This window comes from Macrobrachium rosenbergii, chromosome 35 (assembly GCF_040412425.1).
Source record: "Macrobrachium rosenbergii isolate ZJJX-2024 chromosome 35, ASM4041242v1, whole genome shotgun sequence".
NCBI lineage: Eukaryota > Metazoa > Arthropoda > Malacostraca > Decapoda > Palaemonidae > Macrobrachium > Macrobrachium rosenbergii.
The window spans coordinates 5,645,525-5,662,534 of record NC_089775.1 but is presented as its reverse complement, the minus strand read 5'-3'; positions in this window follow the sequence as shown (position 1 = coordinate 5,662,534).

Sequence of the window (17,010 nt, the reverse complement as noted above, 5' to 3'; positions counted from 1 at the left end):
CAGCTCTGGCGTCGGGCCTAAATTTCACATTCCAATGATAGTGATAAGTAAATATAGAAAACGCATTGATGGGTCCCTGTTATGCTTGTCCATTCTTTCATATTCTGGTTCTTTGGCAAATTTTCAGTGTTTTACTGAAATACGCTGCTGGAATTAAATTTTTTCTCTCTGTTATAAAGGCTACCCGATGAAGTTTCATCCTCCAATCAAATATTCTACACCGTTTGCCATGAGATTTTACTGTTACTCTGTTCTTTGTAAAGTCCTTTGGCCCTGCCAAAATTGTTTTTGCTGAAATAATTCAACTCAAGCTTGTCTAAGGTAAACAGATCCCACTATTCTATGGACAGGCCACAGTCTCCAACCTATCTTGTAAAATAGCATAACCACAACACCATCTTCAATTCACTGTTTATTAGAGTCTGACCGCTTGAATCAGAATTCTTTAGACTTCGATCAACCCTGTTTTTAAAACTGTTGGCTACTCAATCCAACACATCTCTGGATTCTGGTCTAAACATGATTTACTTGGGAATGTTTCTAGACCAAATTACCAAAGGTTAGAGATCAGATGAAGTACCTTCTTCCCAACGTATATTGCACCTTGTTTAATGCTCTGTTCCTAGACCAGGTTGCCAACCTGATGGACTGACATAACTTTAGGCAATAAAAGAAAGCATTGTATATGTCTAGGTATAAGCCACAGGCCACTCTAAAAGAAGGGTTATCGAGGTACAGCATTTGTCTTCGTCAAAAGAGAAGACCGATAAACTCTAATGCTTTTTATCATGTCTTGGTCATCAGAACAGATAATGACACCAAATAATTAACTGTTGATACTTTGATAGACTTCTTGATAATAAACTAGCCTCCACTTTCTTTGTTAGTGGTGGAAATTGGTACCAGGTAAAAAATGCGCTAAAGTTTCTTCGGCTCAATCGAGTTTTCTGTACAGCGTATGACGCTGTATGAAACTTTCACCCACGGCCTGGTGGTGGCCTGAGTTGTTGGCAACTATAGCGGTGCCAGATGCACGATCATGGCTAACTTTAACCTTAAGTAAAACAAAAACTACTGAGGCTAGAGGGCTGCAATTTCGTACGTTTGATGATTGGAGGGTGGATGATCAGCATACCAATTTACAGCCCTCTAGCCTCAGTATTTTTCAATAGTTTTCTTAACTAAACACAAGTCAAGAGATATTAATGTTCAAAGGTTACTTATTAACAAGGAGGCAATTACATGAAATGTCTTTACACAAAAATATATAAAAGAGAGGAACCAGTTGACAAATATCAAGGGAAGCCAATTGGCAAATATTAAAACCAACTGGCAAAAATACCTTGAGAACCAAATGCCAAATTTCAAAAGAGATGTCAGCTGACAAATATCAAGCAATTATTTAATTAAAAACTATAAAAAAATAAGCTATTTGACAAACATCAAGATAGGGACCATTTGGGAAATATTCAAAGAGGAGCCAGTTGACAAATATAATATAAAGAGTTAAGTAGTTGACAAATATCAAAGTGTTCGACAAATCTCAAGAAAGGATTCAGTTGATAAATATACAGGAAGGTGCCAATTACCAATTATCAAAAGAGGAATGAACAAATATGAAAACATGAGGCAACTCACATAAATATCAGACTTGCTAACAAAATATTGAAGATATAAAAAAGTAAAAAATGCGGCACAGTTTCTTCGGCGCAATTGAGTTTTCTGTACAGCGTGTAATGTTGTATGAATCTTTCAGCCACGGCCCATGAAACTCTCAGTCGTGGCTCATGAAACTTTCAGCCACAGCCCAGTGGTGGCCTGTGTTGTTGGTACCTATTGCGGTGCCAGAAATGCAATTATGGCTAACTTTAACCTTAAATTAAATAAAAACTACTGAGGCTACAAGGCTGCAATCTGGTATGTTTGATGATTGGAGGGTGGATGATCAACATACCAATTTGCAGCCCTCTAGCCTTAATAGTTTTTAAGATCTGAGGGCGGACAGAAAAAGTGCGGACAGACAGACAAAGCCATCTCAATAGCTTTCTTTTACAGAGGCAAAAAACTAATAACGTAGAGAAATCAGTAAATATTTCAACACCAAACACACCCCATTGCAAAAACTGTCCTGAAATGCTAACTTTAACCCAAATTTGCTACTATGTACCAGTTATACAAATAAAAGTGGCAGGTCTGATGAGAGGTGAAGAATTTGGCTTTCATTCACAAGGACCTATGTCCAGTCCTAGCCTGTGCTTAACTGGGCGACCCAGGTAGGACCCTAAACCAGAATTAACCGGGAATCACAGTCAGGAAGGAACTGTGCCGCTCTGTACTGTGCTATCCCAAGGCCAGAGGATGAATGTCACTCTACAAGAAAAATGTCCCCAGTGACATTTGTTTGTATTGATCAGACAAGGCTCAAGAGATCAATAACATTCAAAAGAATAATAAAAAAAATGCTACAGTAATTAGTGGTAAGTTAATGCTATTTTGTGTGTGAGATATTATAGATGGTGTTATGATTCGTGAATGTTGCATCAAGCTTGGAATTTAAAAGAAGAGAAAGTGATGATTTTCCCTCTAAATGACCAAAGTATTGCATGAAAATATTGTATATAAAAATATTGAACACTTGGCTGTAAGCCTAATATGGTAAAAAAAAACTATCTTGCATTATCTTAAGAATGTAAAGATAATTAAAAATAATAAGGATAAACAACCAATCAAGACTTGGAATAGAATACCGTTGGAGTTGATAAAAAAAAAAATTAAATAAATAAATAAACGTATGAGTGATAACTCTCACCTTTAAAATTACGTATATAACTTTTAATTTTAACTCTGAACAAATGAGATACAAAATATTATAATCCAAAAATGAGTCCTTATACTTATAACCTTAAGGGAAACATGGCAACACTGCAAATAAGCTTAGGCCTACCTCCAGTTTGGATTCAAATTCCTGATGTGATTTCCAGGTAGGACGTTTGAATAGGCCTTAATTTAGAGAGTTCTTGATGCAAATCGAACTCGTACGTATCCACAGTCAATGATAAACACTCACATAAATGCTCAAGGGAACAAATAGATGGTTCTACTGAGCAAATTAAACTAAAACGTTTCCAGGAATATCGAGGTTTCTGGCAACCCTGTGACGTAATTAGCTTCCATTTCATGTTTACGATGCATTTATTTAATGTTTTGTGCATTTATTTGTAATCCTTGTAATGATATATCATCATAATTATATTCATGATTTATTCTTATTTCAAAATACATTCGTTTCGTTTATAAAATCCGTGACTATTTTAAATGCTCATTTGTTCCTGGAAAATTGCAGTCGAGTCCATTATGCAATACATGATATTCGTTTATTAAAACTATGATATTGTATTAACCGAATGGCTTTTGTTTTAACCCCTGTGAATAAAGCACATACAATATTTTTCTATGTAGTTTTCAAAGCGTATTCACTAAATAGATTAGTCAGCCATATAAGTCATTTTCTCTCAACATTCAATTCACACGAAAGAAAAAGATAAAATTCTAAATATTCATTGGCGACTATACCAAAACGATCAATGGCTGGCAAGCACTTACAAAAAAAAAAAGCTATGAACAATTTAATCTTCATTTTAAATTAATGAAAGAGCTCTAGAGGTATTATTTACTCGGTTATGAAAGAAAAATCGTTTCCTGTGTCTAGGTCAAAATGTCTTGGTCTGAGTTCCTTGTAAAAATTGTCTAGTTGAAATGAGATGCTAAACTCATTGCCACACTGACATATAACCTTTTTTGATGGGTGCCATTAAAGAAATTCTTGTGCAAATAAGTAAGACCCTGTGGAACACAGTATTGCTGATGAAATCTGGATTAATATAACAGATCGTTAAATCTAGTGAAACTAAGTAGCCTGCTACCTCAGTTATTAAGTAGGACCAAACTAGTACTAGCCAAAATTGGCCATGCCCATTCTAACTTAGCTTTAGCTGGTATCCCTCAAGCTGAGAACTAAATGAAAATATACATTTTGATAAAGTATATAAAGCTGAATTATCTAAGGGACTTCCCACACCAATGTACAAATAAAAACATTATTTTTATAGGTTAATATAACACAGATTATTATTATTCAGTAGATGAACCCTATTCATATGGAACAAGCCCACCAAAGGGGCCACTGACTTGAAATTGAAGCTTCCAAAGAATATTAAGGTGTTCAGAAGTAAGAGGAAGTAAAGGGAATTACAGAAAGAAGTGATTTCACTTATTAAAAAAATAATTAATAAATGCAACAAAGATATTAGAAAAATCTGATTTTTAACCACATGGAAACTAGGCTATTTTATGACATGGCCATTTTGTGAAATTCAAAATAAATTATGACAATCGAAATAACGTTACTCAAGGGAGATATAAAATATGACTGATAAGTGGAAGGGGTCCACTTGATGGGCCAAATGGGAGCCAATTGAAGGGTCTCCCAAAATAAACAGAGATGATAGTGAACAGATGATGGCTGAAGGTATTAAGTCTTTTCAGAAGAAACTAAAGACTGCCTTATTTCCAGGGGGTTATAATAATCTGGACTTAGTAATTTTTAAGAAATGTTTCATATTTGATTCTTTGTGTCTTTGCATAAGCTTCTTTTAATAACAAATATAGAATTATTACAATTCAGAAAAGTAATATACACTCAAAACACAATAAAATGTCATTCCAACAATATGGTGCAAAGTCTGGTCAACATGAATCTTAAAAGATCCCTGCTTATGGATATTTCAATTCTGTAGTGGGACAGAATAGAGACAGTCTCCCACTTGCCAGAAAGAGTTAGTTAAACAACCAGGGAAGGAATAGAGGGTATGAAGAAAGGTAAGAGGGGGCATACCTACTGGCTTGCTTTCTCAGCAACTTGAGATTTTCCTCCCAGACCTTCAGATTTAAAAGGACTAGCTGAATTGCAGAAAGTAAGGAATATGGAAGCATTATTTCATTGTGGAATGTAACAAAATAAGGTTGAAAGTGAAGCTTTGATGCCAAAATTTGGTTTAGCTGCCAGCTTCATCAGTCAGTCACAAAGGTACCCCACTGTCATGTGTTCACCAGTCACTAGACTTACCTATCAACAGTTTTTTATGTTTGCCTGTACAGTCAGTTACTTGTCATTAGTTTTCTGTCTGCATTTTCAGTCAGAACAGGCCAGCCTCTGAGAATAAAGCTAGGTGCACTGCAAATTTCAGTGTGTGTGTTGTTCCTTTACACTGGTGACACCTCAGAACTACCAGTAGACCAGCAGCATGTTTTCTGCCCTAGCTATCAACAGACTCAATATGGTCACACCTTACCACTAGAAAAAAACCACAAACAGACTAGTTGCAGAGCTTGAATTCTGCCTTTGCTCTCTCTCAAGAGCTCAAGGTTGCACTCTGCTAAGCCAGTGCACTCAGCACAGTATACCCCACAAAGCCAAAGCAATTAAGGACTGAATATGGTCATGTTTACTGCTAAAAACTTACTAATGAACTCAACATGTTGCCCAAGTTCTGACTCTTACTCTTTTTGATAGGCCAAGTGTGGTACTCGCCTAAATCCCATTGGCAAGTAATGTGGTCACGCTCTATCCCCAAAGGCTGCCGCTAACGTTCAAGTATATCTGCACAGGTCTGCCTGCACAGTCAACCTGTGCAGGCACACCTGAGCGTTGATGTGAACAACTCACAAAGTTTTTCCTGCCTGCACAGGCGACCTTAGCAAATAGTTCATCTCAGTCGATATACCTAAGTTGAAATGACCTGTGCAGGCGGGCCTGAACGTTAGTGTGGGGAGGCCACTTTTTTTGCTGAGTTCGCTTACCGTCCTGGGATAAAGAGTATGTTCCAGTCGGAAACATAAAGTGCCAAGCTTTATTGAAAACAAAGTTGGGGAACACAATGGCAAGGGAAGCCTGGGATGAACAGAGGTCCTCTATATTGCTCCTGCAATGTGGACCTGGTAGGCTTTAAAAGGTTGACTTCAGAAGAGAAATTTGACTCCTTCATCTGCAGTCCAGCATCCGAACTGCCCTCCCCAGTGCAGAAGGCATACCGGTGGTGGACCTACTGAAGAACGCAGATGAGTTGCTGGAGGCTCTGTGAAGCCAGGGATGACCAAGACAGTGAAAACTAAGCCACAATGGAAAGGGTACTCCTACCCAGCTGCCATCTGTGTATACTATCATGGTATTAAGAGCATCAAACCTAATGGATTTTAACACTGTAGAAGAATTGATCATAATGAAAGAGTGCTTAACCTAATTAAAACGGTGGAAAATCTGCCCAGAAACGCACCCCTGGGTGTAACTAGAGGAAAAATAAATAAGGCAGTCACCTAACAAAGTAACATTGGTTGCCTCAACCTTGACTGGCACCTGCTTCACCAGGATCTACCCAGTCAACCTTGCCTCCAACTTCCTGGTAGACATGGGTGCCTTTAAGTCAATCACCACCCCACCCTGTTTCTACAGAGGCCAGCAGTCTCCACCTATTGGCTGCAAATGGCAGTTACATACCATCATATGGCCATTGAACCCTTGCCCTTAACCTATTGGGGAAGTGGGAGTGCATAGTCACCTATGACCAGACTCCCTTTCTTAGTGCTGACTTTCTCGAATACATCAGGTTGCTGGTAAATACTGCTCATCACTGCCTTTTAGACCAGACTTCCTTCCAGATAAAATTACTCACTACTAGCTCAAAACAGTGCTGAGGCTCACCACAGTGGCTGGGTCAGCCACTCTGGCACACCTGACAATATAATCTCTGGTCAAGGACCAGCCTTCATCTCCAATACATGGACTGTCCTGGCTAAATTAATGAGGGTCAAGAACCCAACACACTATCACCTATAAACCCACAAGCAGCAATGTGATAGAAAGAACCCATTGCCCCTGAGTTCTGCCCTTATAGCCTGGTTCAGATCCCAGACCAGTAGTAATAGTTCCCCTGAATCTGCTTTGTCTCTAAAGGGAGAAATCAACATCTCTACTGTCATAATGGTATTTGGTGAAATGCCTTGTGTTCAATGAAGTTTTCCCCCCTGAGGCTGACTTTCAACCTACAGAAGAGTTCTCATGGCTTTGCAGGCTAGTCAGAAGGTACCACTCTTGAGTGCAGACCCAAGGGACTAAGAAGTGCTACTCACTGAGAAGCTTCCATATGTGCTGTTTTGTGTTCCTACACAACAATGCTCTCAAGTCCACACTAATGGCCCTCATCCTTGGACGCAAGAGAAAAGCATTCAAACTCCAATTCCATGGACAAGAGGACTAGGTCTCCATTTGCAGAATAAGCAAGTAAAAAATGTGCCGAAGTTTCTTCAGTGCAATCGAGTTTTCTGTACATCCGCTACAGTATATAATCAAGGCCACCGAAAATAGATCTATCTTTTGGTAGTCTCGGTATAATGCTGTGTGAGTCGTGGCTCATGAAACTTTAACCACAGCCCAATGGTGGCCTATCCTATAGCAGTGCCAGAAGCATGACTATGGCTAACTTTAACATTAAATAAAATAAAAACTACAGAGGCTAGCGGGCTGCAATTTGGTATGTTTGATGACTGGAGGGTGGATGATCAACATACCAATTTTCAGCCCTCTAGCCTCAGTAGTTTTTAAGATCTGAAGGGAGAGAGAAAAAGTGAGGACAGAATAAAGTGCAGACGGACAGACAAAGCCGGCACAGCAGTTTTCTTTTACAGAAAACTAAAATCGATGAAGGATCCACTGTCATCTTATCCAAATTTGGACATCAAGTCCAATCTCCACATGACTTTGATCTGTAACAAAATCATTTTTTTATAAATAGACTTCTGCAAGGCATTTACCTGGTAAGGATGTGATATGGATGCATATTTCATGTCTTGTATCTACAAATGCAAAAATGAAATGAATTTTGTTTGTACAATATCTCATTTTATAGCAGCTTAGTACTTTATTAACATCCTGAAAGACATCTACTTATTAAGGATGTGGAGTGATCACATATTTTATTATAATCTGAGTTAACTGTATATATCGTTTGTAATTTATGTATAGAAACGTATAATCATCTTTAATATAGACCTAATGTATACTGTTATATAATTTTTTGCCCATTTTGATGTGGGAGCCATGAACAGCTTTGCAAGCTTCACTGCTGAAATCTGGTTCAGCTGCTAGCTTTGACACCAAAATCTGGTTCAGCTGATAGCTTTGACACCAAAATCTGGTTCAGCTGCTAGCTTTGACACCAAAATCTGGTTCAGCTGCTAGCTTTGACACCAAAATCTGGTTCAGCTGCTAGCTTTGACACCAAAGTCTGGTAAGCTCTGGTTCAGCTGATAGCTTTGACACCAAAATCTGGTTCAGCTGATAGCTTTGACACCAATCATTCAGAAAGTAACCCACCAAAATTGGTTAAGCATTGTTTACACTCTAAAAGTAGGTTTATCTTTCACCAGTTTTCTGTCTGCATGCCCTGTCAATTACCTATCACTAATCTTCCCTCCACTTACCCAGTCAAAAAAAAGTCATGTTCTGAGTATAAAGTTTGTCTTTCTTCTGATTCAAGTGCATCTCTTTCCTGTACAAGGTAACTTAACTGGGACCCCATAGGGGATGAGTAGGTACTGAATAAATCATGCCCTGTGGGAACAAACATAGATGGTACAGAAGTTCTTTGCAGAATGCTTTCTTAAACCCCAGTGGCAATTTTTCTTTCATTTTACTTTTTTGTCGACCTCCTTTGGCCTTTTCCCATCTATTTAGTTGTCAAATTTGTCTAACTTTAAATGCATCAAATTTTGCTCTTTGGAAAGAGTGAAGCCATGCACAGGAACTTTGGTTGATAGAGCCTTACCTAGATGCTTTCAAATTCCTTCAAGAATGACAGCAAATGACCCCAAAGCCCCTCAGGAGAAAGCCCAATATCAGTGGAATAGGTAGGAGGGTCACAGATCAGTCTTGCCTTATGGAAGCCATGTTAGTGATACAAGAGTAAAGCACTTTGGTAAAGGTGTATGAAAAAGTGAGAGTTGAATTAAGTTGACAATAAGATGGCAGTTGTAATGGTAGGGTAACCATCCCATTTTTTCTATGGATGGGTTAAGCTATTGCATGTTTTGAGATGGGAGGATAAATGCAGGCTTTAACAAAGTGTGCAGACACCACAAACCTCAACCACAGTAGAGCAACCAACGTTCCAAAAGGTCCCTCTTCCCAAAAACTTACATTCCCACCTCCCACTACTCTATCCACTTGTCACCCATCACAAGGCCTACTGCAGGTAAAATTGTTGTCAGCACCCACACAGCCTTCAGTGTAAAACTGCTCGCAAACAGATATAAACTAAACCTTAAACACAATCCTAAAAGCAGATAAGCTAGTTTATCTGCAGAGTCCCTCAGGAATCACGCAGGAACACAACCCAGGCCAGATGCCTTGCCAATCTTTAACCTACGGAGTGATCAATAGTTTTTTCACCATTCTACCCTCTAGCCAATACAGGCCAAGGGTTTGAGAATCAAGAGCACTGGAATGACCAAAAGTAGACTTTAACAGGATAATAAAAGCCAAAGAGTGTGGTCATTGCACTAGGAGAGCAAGTTGTAGATCCATCAGGAAGCAAGAGAGAAATTAAACTTGCAGAAGTTAGAGGTAACAGCAGAATTTCAGATTTCCTTACAGAGCAAGAAAACATCCTTCGAGGAACAGTTGCACAGTGATTCTCAGAAGGTACAACAGCAATGTGACTGATTCTGTACAGCCGCTACAGCTCCCAATCAAGGCCACCGAAAAAAGATCTATCTTTCGGTGGTCTCGGTGTAACGATGTATGAGCCGCGGCCCATGAAACTTTCACCATGGCCCGGTAGTTACCTATCCTATATCGTTGCCAGAAGCACGAATATGGCTAAATTTAACCTTAAATGAAATAAAAACTACACAGGCTAGAGGGCTGCAATTTGGTATGTTTGATGATTGGAGGGTGGATGATCAACATACCAATTTGCAGCCCTCTAACCTCAGTAGTTTTTAAGATCTGAAGGTGGACAGAAAAAAGTGTGGACAGAATAAAGTGCGGACGGACAGACAAAGCCAGCACATTAGTCTTTTCAGAAAACCAAAAATGGGAGTAAGTTTCAATAACAAAGGCTAAAACCTCACCCACCTTAGGGGCTAAAAGGGTCATGATTTTGGCAAATTAAGAATAAATGGGATGCTCTTAAAAGCTTATCAGAGAAACTGGGTCCCAAAACACTTAAGGGTGAATATGGCTGATAGTGTGATTGTAATAACCACAATGACCTCTTAACTTCTCGAATTCTTCACATTTTTTGGATACGCATGTCACTAGAAAACCTCAGATCCAAATGCAAGAATTTGTGCTGATACCTCTGGATGCAAGTTCGAATCCTGCTATGGACAACAGAATCACTTCACATTCTTGCCTTTGGATCCAAGGCTTTGTAGCAATAAGTGTATCCAAAAAGTGTGAAGAATTAGAGAAGCTAAGAGGGCATTGTGGTTATTACAATTATATATTTATCTGATAAAATTCACCAGTAGATTCTACAGTATATATTAATAATAAAGATTTATTTTCATATGTGGAGATGAACTCCCGTAGATTTCATCGCCACCCTGTCCTCCAACTTTAAATTTGTCTGTTTGTAAATCCGTCCGTGTGCTTGTTTATATTCGTCTGTGCCATCATGTTTGGGAAATTGATGTATAATTCATAAACTTGTGATATTTATAATACTAAGTTGTAAGAGATGAGGGTAAAGTTAAGTAAAATTAGCCTCATTGCTGCTTAGATATTAGATTTGCATGAGATAATCTTGACCTATTATTATTATTATTATTATTATTATTATTATTAGCAGATGAATTAAGGTGTTCATTAGGAAGAAGTAAGAGGAAGTAAAGGGAAATACACAAAGAACAGATCCTACTTATCAAAAAAAAAAAAATAAATAAATAAATAGATAAATAGATAAAAAAAGTATTAAAATACAAGAATAGTATTAGGGTAGCAATGCATTGCATTTTCGCTTGAACTTCTGAAGTTATCTGAAGTACCAAGGGAGTCTAATCTCCTGAACTGATAAAAAAGAGGTTATTGACATCTCTAGTATCATTTGATTAGATTAACTGTAGAAGGGTTCGCGTTTTATGGGCTACACCAGCAACTCTTTTTCTTCTCGTCCGCGTCCAACCCCAAATAATTTGCAAGAAGACTCACATTTCTGAACTGGTCTAAACAGAGATCTAATCTTTAATATAGAATGGAATAGAATATAGAATTTAGGGCCAAAGGCCGAGCGCTGGGACCCAAGAGGTCATTCAGCACTGGAAGGGAAAGTGAGAGTAGGTAGGTTTGACAGGTGTAACAGGAGGAAAACCTCAGAGCAGTTGCACTGTGAAAAATTGTTAGAGAAGGTGAAAAGTCAGATGGAAGAAAGAGAATATGAACGGAGGTACAGTAAAAGGAGTGAAAGAGGTTGCAGCCAGGTCCTGAAGGGACGCTTCAAACCCCTTTAAGTAATGCCTACAGTGCACCACTTGGGATGCACTGACGGCAATACCATCCTACGGAGAATCTTTAATGTAATTAGATGCCAATAAGGAATTCTATAATTCCATTCAGTGTAATTCTTGTAATGTAATTCTCGTAATTTCCACCAAATGGCAGACTTTCAAAATACGAATGAAGCCAAGAAGAGAAGATTATCAATTAAAATGATTAGAACTGATTAAGTTCATCATAATCTTCTGCAGACGCGACCATAGATTTTGTAACCTCTTTTTTTTAATCTTTCAAAGTGCGGGGATTTATCACTGCTATCAATTGCTATCACAGAAGATGTTTTTTAAACATCATTATCAAGTTGTCTATCTGAGGACGTTCTGCATTTAGAACCTCTAAGATGCAATGTAGTACTTCCCTAAAATAATTCACCTCGTGTTTCAATAATTAATTTGTATTTTTTTTATATTTATCTATTAATTTATTAATGTATCTTTTTCTTCTTTTTAATAGGTGATTTCTCTCTGTATTTTTTTATTAACTTCTGTAATTTCTTTTAAATGATCACCTTAATATTCTTTGGAAGATTCTTGAATTTCAAGTCAGTGGCCCCTTGTCCCATATGAATAGGTGTCATCTACTTAATAATAATAATAATAATAATAATAATAATAATAATAATAATAATAATAATAATAATAATAATAATAAATTTGAAGTACATTTTGTTTTAAATTTCTGAATAGGTATACATACTGTACATACATACGGTACATATATAATTCATAATCATCAAACCCGGTATATTAAGACAAAAGACATAATATAAATACGTACATGCATTAAATATCACAGTTCTGTACACACATACACACATATATATACGTATACGTATATTTATATACATATACACACATATATATATACATATATCTGTATGTATGTATGTATAACATACGTTTCATAAATTCATGTACAATATGCATACAGATAAATACGTAGGCATGTATCATATACACACACACAAGTACATTAACAGTTAAGAAAACGCACGTGTACACCACTCCCTTAAAACCTACATGCACACACACACACATGTACATCTCCTACACACCTGCGCAACCCAGCGTGCAACGCAGCCATAAATCGCTCTTCTCTGAAACCTGACACCTGTTGTGTCATCTGAGTTTACCAAAAAGATTAAAAATTCGACGCTTGGATTCACCCGTGACCTTGGGAAAGGATTTACCTGGAACTGGAGAAAGGATAAACATCAATTAAGTTTCCTGGTTAGGCTGGAGGGGGAATTGGAGCTCTCTCTCTCTCTCTCTCTCTCTCTCTGTGTCTTGGTCATCACCCGATTTAAATCCCTGAATGTATGACGTAACAGTTGGGCATCCTTTGGGTCTGAGAGAGAGAGAGAGAGAGAGAGAGAGAGAGAGAGTACCAGACTTGTCAGACATGATTGATTCTCAGTGGGTTTCCCTACCAGTCTTTTCAGACATGATTGATTCTCCTCCTTTTCCCTCTTTCTTTCTTTTCTTTCCTCCTCCTCCTCCTTCCTCTACTCCTTCTTCTTCTTCTTCTTCTTCTTCTTCTTCTGCAGTGTTGTCAGGAAGACTCCAGGTGCAGAGTGTTCCAGTCTTAATTGGAAATTCACCTTCCAGACGGCTCGGGAGAACAGGATATTGCCGTAGCAACTGACAGTAGATTCAGATGCTGATGCCATTTGCCTTGGCCGTGACTTGCGTCCTTCTTGCCCGGGCTAGAAATGGGCATTTAGGCTGCATATGTTGTGTCAGGTAGGTACTGGTACAACATATGTATAGATGAGTTATATACATATATGCATGCATACATAAATACATATATTTTGTGCGTGTTCTCAAATTCTTTCTGCTGTTAGTAATTTTTTTGGATGAGATTGCTAGCCTCATACCTTCCTGGTAACTGCTGTGACCCACAACAGTCCACTAATCATCAGGTACACTGGGTTATTTAGGAGAATGCTATAACAACAGTTCATGCTTGAATTTAATCACCCTATGAACAGTTTGATTGGCTGCTTGACTTATTGGCAACTGTTGATTTGGATGTCAAATCAGCAGTTGCAACTGCTGGTCGGAACTGCTGAGGCTGAAACTGTTCGGACTATTTACTTCAGTAACTCAGAAATTCAATCTACGCTGGTTAGCTACTGACTGGGATAGGAATTCAACCATAGTCCTCTCTCTCTCTCTCTCTCTCTCTCTCTCCGTACCCATTCACCAACTCTCTCTCTCTCTCTCTCTCTGTACCTCTTCCAACTCTATCTCCCATTCTCTCTGTTCCCACTCTCTCTCTCTCTCTCACTGTCCCCATCCTTAACTTAACTCTCTCCCCACTCTCTCTCTCTCTCTCTCTGTTCCCACTCCACAACTCTCTCTTTCTCTCTCTCTCTGTTCCCACTCCACAACTCTCTCTCTCTCTCTGTTCCCAACTCCCCACTCTCTCTCTCTCTGTTCCCACTCCCCAACTCTCTCTCTCTCTCTGTTCCCACTCCCTAACTCTCTCTCTCTCTCTCTCACTGTCCCCACTCCTTAACTTTCTCTCTCTCTCTCTCTCTCTCTCTCTGTTCCCACTCCCCAACTCTCTCTCTCTTTGTTCCCACTCCCCAACTCTCTCTCTCTCTCTCTGTTCCCACTCCCCAACTCTCTCTCTCTCTCTCTGTTCCCACTCCCCAACTCTCTCTTTCTCTCTCTCTCTGTTCCCACTCCCCAACGAGATCTCTCTCTCTTTCTCTTTACCCACTCCCTAACTCTCTCTGTTCCCAAACTCTCTCTCTCTCTGTTCCCACTCCCCAACTCTCTCTCTCTCTGTTCCCACTCCCCAACTCTCTCTCTGTTCCCACTCCCAAACTCTCTGTTCCCACTCCCCAACTCTCTCTCTCTCTCTGTTCCCACTCCCCAACTCTCTCTTCTCTCTCCCTCTCTCTGTTCCCACTCCCCAACCAACTCTCACTCCCTCTCTCTCTGTTCCCACTCCCCAACTCTCTCTCTGTTCTCTCTCTCTGTTCTGTTCCCACTCCCAACTCTCTCTCTCTCTGTTCCCACTCCCTCTCTCTCTCTCTCTGTTCCCACTCCCCAACTCTCTCTGTTCCCACTCCCAACTCTCTCTCTCTGTTCCCACTCCCCAACTGTTCCCCACCCCAACTCTCTCTCTTTGTTCCCACTCCCCAACTCTCTCTCTCTCTCTCTCTGTACCCACTCCCCTCTCTCTGTTCTGTTCCCACTCCCAACTCTCTTCTCTCTCTCTCTGTTCCCACTCCACAACTCTCTCTCTCTCTCTCTGTTCTCCCCTCTCTCTCTCTCTCCCACTCCCAACTCTCTCTCTCTCTTAGTTCCCACTCCCAACTCTCTCTTTCTCTCTCTCTCTGTTCCCACTCCCCAACTCTCTCTTTGTTCCCACTCCCAACTCCTCTCTCTCTCTGTTCCCACTCCCAACTCTCTCTTGTCCCCACCCCCAACTCTCTCTCTCTTTTGTTCCCACTCCCCAACTCTCTCTCTTCTCTGTACCCACTCCCAACTCTCTCTCTCTTTGTTCCCACTCCCCAACTCTCTCTCTCTCTCTCTCTGTTCCCACTCCCCAACTCTCTCTCTCTCTGTTCCCACTCCCCACTTCTCTCTCTCTCTGTTCCCACTCTCTCTCTCTCTCTCTTGTTCCCACTCCCCAACTCTCTCTCTCTCTCTCTGTTCCCACTCCCCAACTCTCTCTCTCTCTCTCTGTTCCCACTCCCCAACTCTCTCTCTCTCTCTCTCTGTTCCCACTCCCCAACTCTCTCTCTCTCTCTCTTGTTCCCACTCCCCAACTCTCTCTCTCTCTGTTCTCTGTTTACCCACTCCCAACTCTCTCTTCTCTCTCTGTCTGTCTCTCTCTCTGTTCCCACTCCCAACTCCCTCTCTCTGTTCCCACTCCTGTTCTCTCTTTCTCTCTCTCTGTTCCCACTCCCCAACTCTCTCTTTCTCTCTCTCTCTCTCCCCAACTCTCACTCCCTCTGTCTCTCTGTTCCCACTCCCCAACTCTCTTTCTCCCACTCCCAACTCTCTCTTTCTCTCTCTCTCTGTTCCCACTCCCCAACTCTCTCTCTCTTTGTTCCCACTCCCCAACTCTCTCTCTCTCTCTCTCTGTTCCCACTCCCCAACTCTCACTCTCTCTCTCTCTGTTCCCACTCCCCAACTCTCTCTCTCTCTGTTCCCACTCCCAACTCTCTCTCTTTGTTCCCACTCCCCAACTCTCTCTCTCTCTCTTTGTTCCCCCAACTCCCCAACTCTCTCTGTTCCCACTTCCCTCTCCCCAACTCTCTCTCTCTCTTTGTTCCCAACTCTCTGTTCCCAACCCAACTCTCTCTCTTTGTTCCTCTCTCTGTTCCCAACTCCCTCTTTCTCTCTCTCTGTTCCCACTCCCCAACTCTCTCTCTCTCTCTCTCTGTTCCCACTCCCCAACTCTCTCTCTCTCTCTGTCCCACTGTTCTCTCTCTCTCCCCACTCCTCTCTCTCTTTCTCTGTTCTCTCTCTGTTCTCTCCCAACTCTCTCTCTCTCTCTGTTCCCCACTCCCAACTCTCTCTCTCTCTTGTTCTCACTCCCCAACTCTGTCCCCACTCCCCAACTCTCTCTCTCTCTCTACGGATTGTAACTATTCATACACTTCGTCCCAACAGCTCCTATCACGGAAAGGTCAACCTCTTTAGATAAACTGCTACAGCACATAGCCGACCCACAACTAGCCCTAGATTAGCGAAGAGAATCGGGTCGCTTAGTCTTTGTTATCTGTTATCTATATTTATCTGTTAATTATCAGGGAAATTGAGGTCTCAATCCGGCGAGAAGCTTATTATTATTATTATTATTATTATTATTATTATTATTATTATTTGGAAGTGATATTATACGAGGTATTTTCAGTTCTTCAAACTTGAAGAAAAGAGAGTATTAATTAAGAACTGTTAAGACCTTATATAATATCACTTCCATTTATGCTGTCATTTTTTTGTTGACAGATCTTGCTTAAAATAGGGTGACACTATCTTCTTCTTCTTCTTCTTCTTCTTCTTCTTCTTCTTCTTCTTCTTCTTATTATTATTATTATTATTATTATTATTATTAGCTGAGCATAACATTACAGTTAAAAAAACTGTATAATATTATATAATTAAAACCGAATTAAGTTCAGTTACGTATACAAAAAATAAACGCCACCTTGAAAGGGTAAAATTCCGAGCCAGATAAAGAAATAAATGTATAAAAACAGAAGAATTTTATATCTAAATGAATGCAGAGAGAGAGAGAGAGAGAGAGAGAGAGAATGCGGACGTCTCAAGTAGAGGGAGATTGGTGGAGGGGGGAAGGGGGGAGGGTGTCAGCCAAAGCTTTCGACTCGGCAACAGAAATCCCGAGGGTGACCATAATCTTACGAAGTCTCT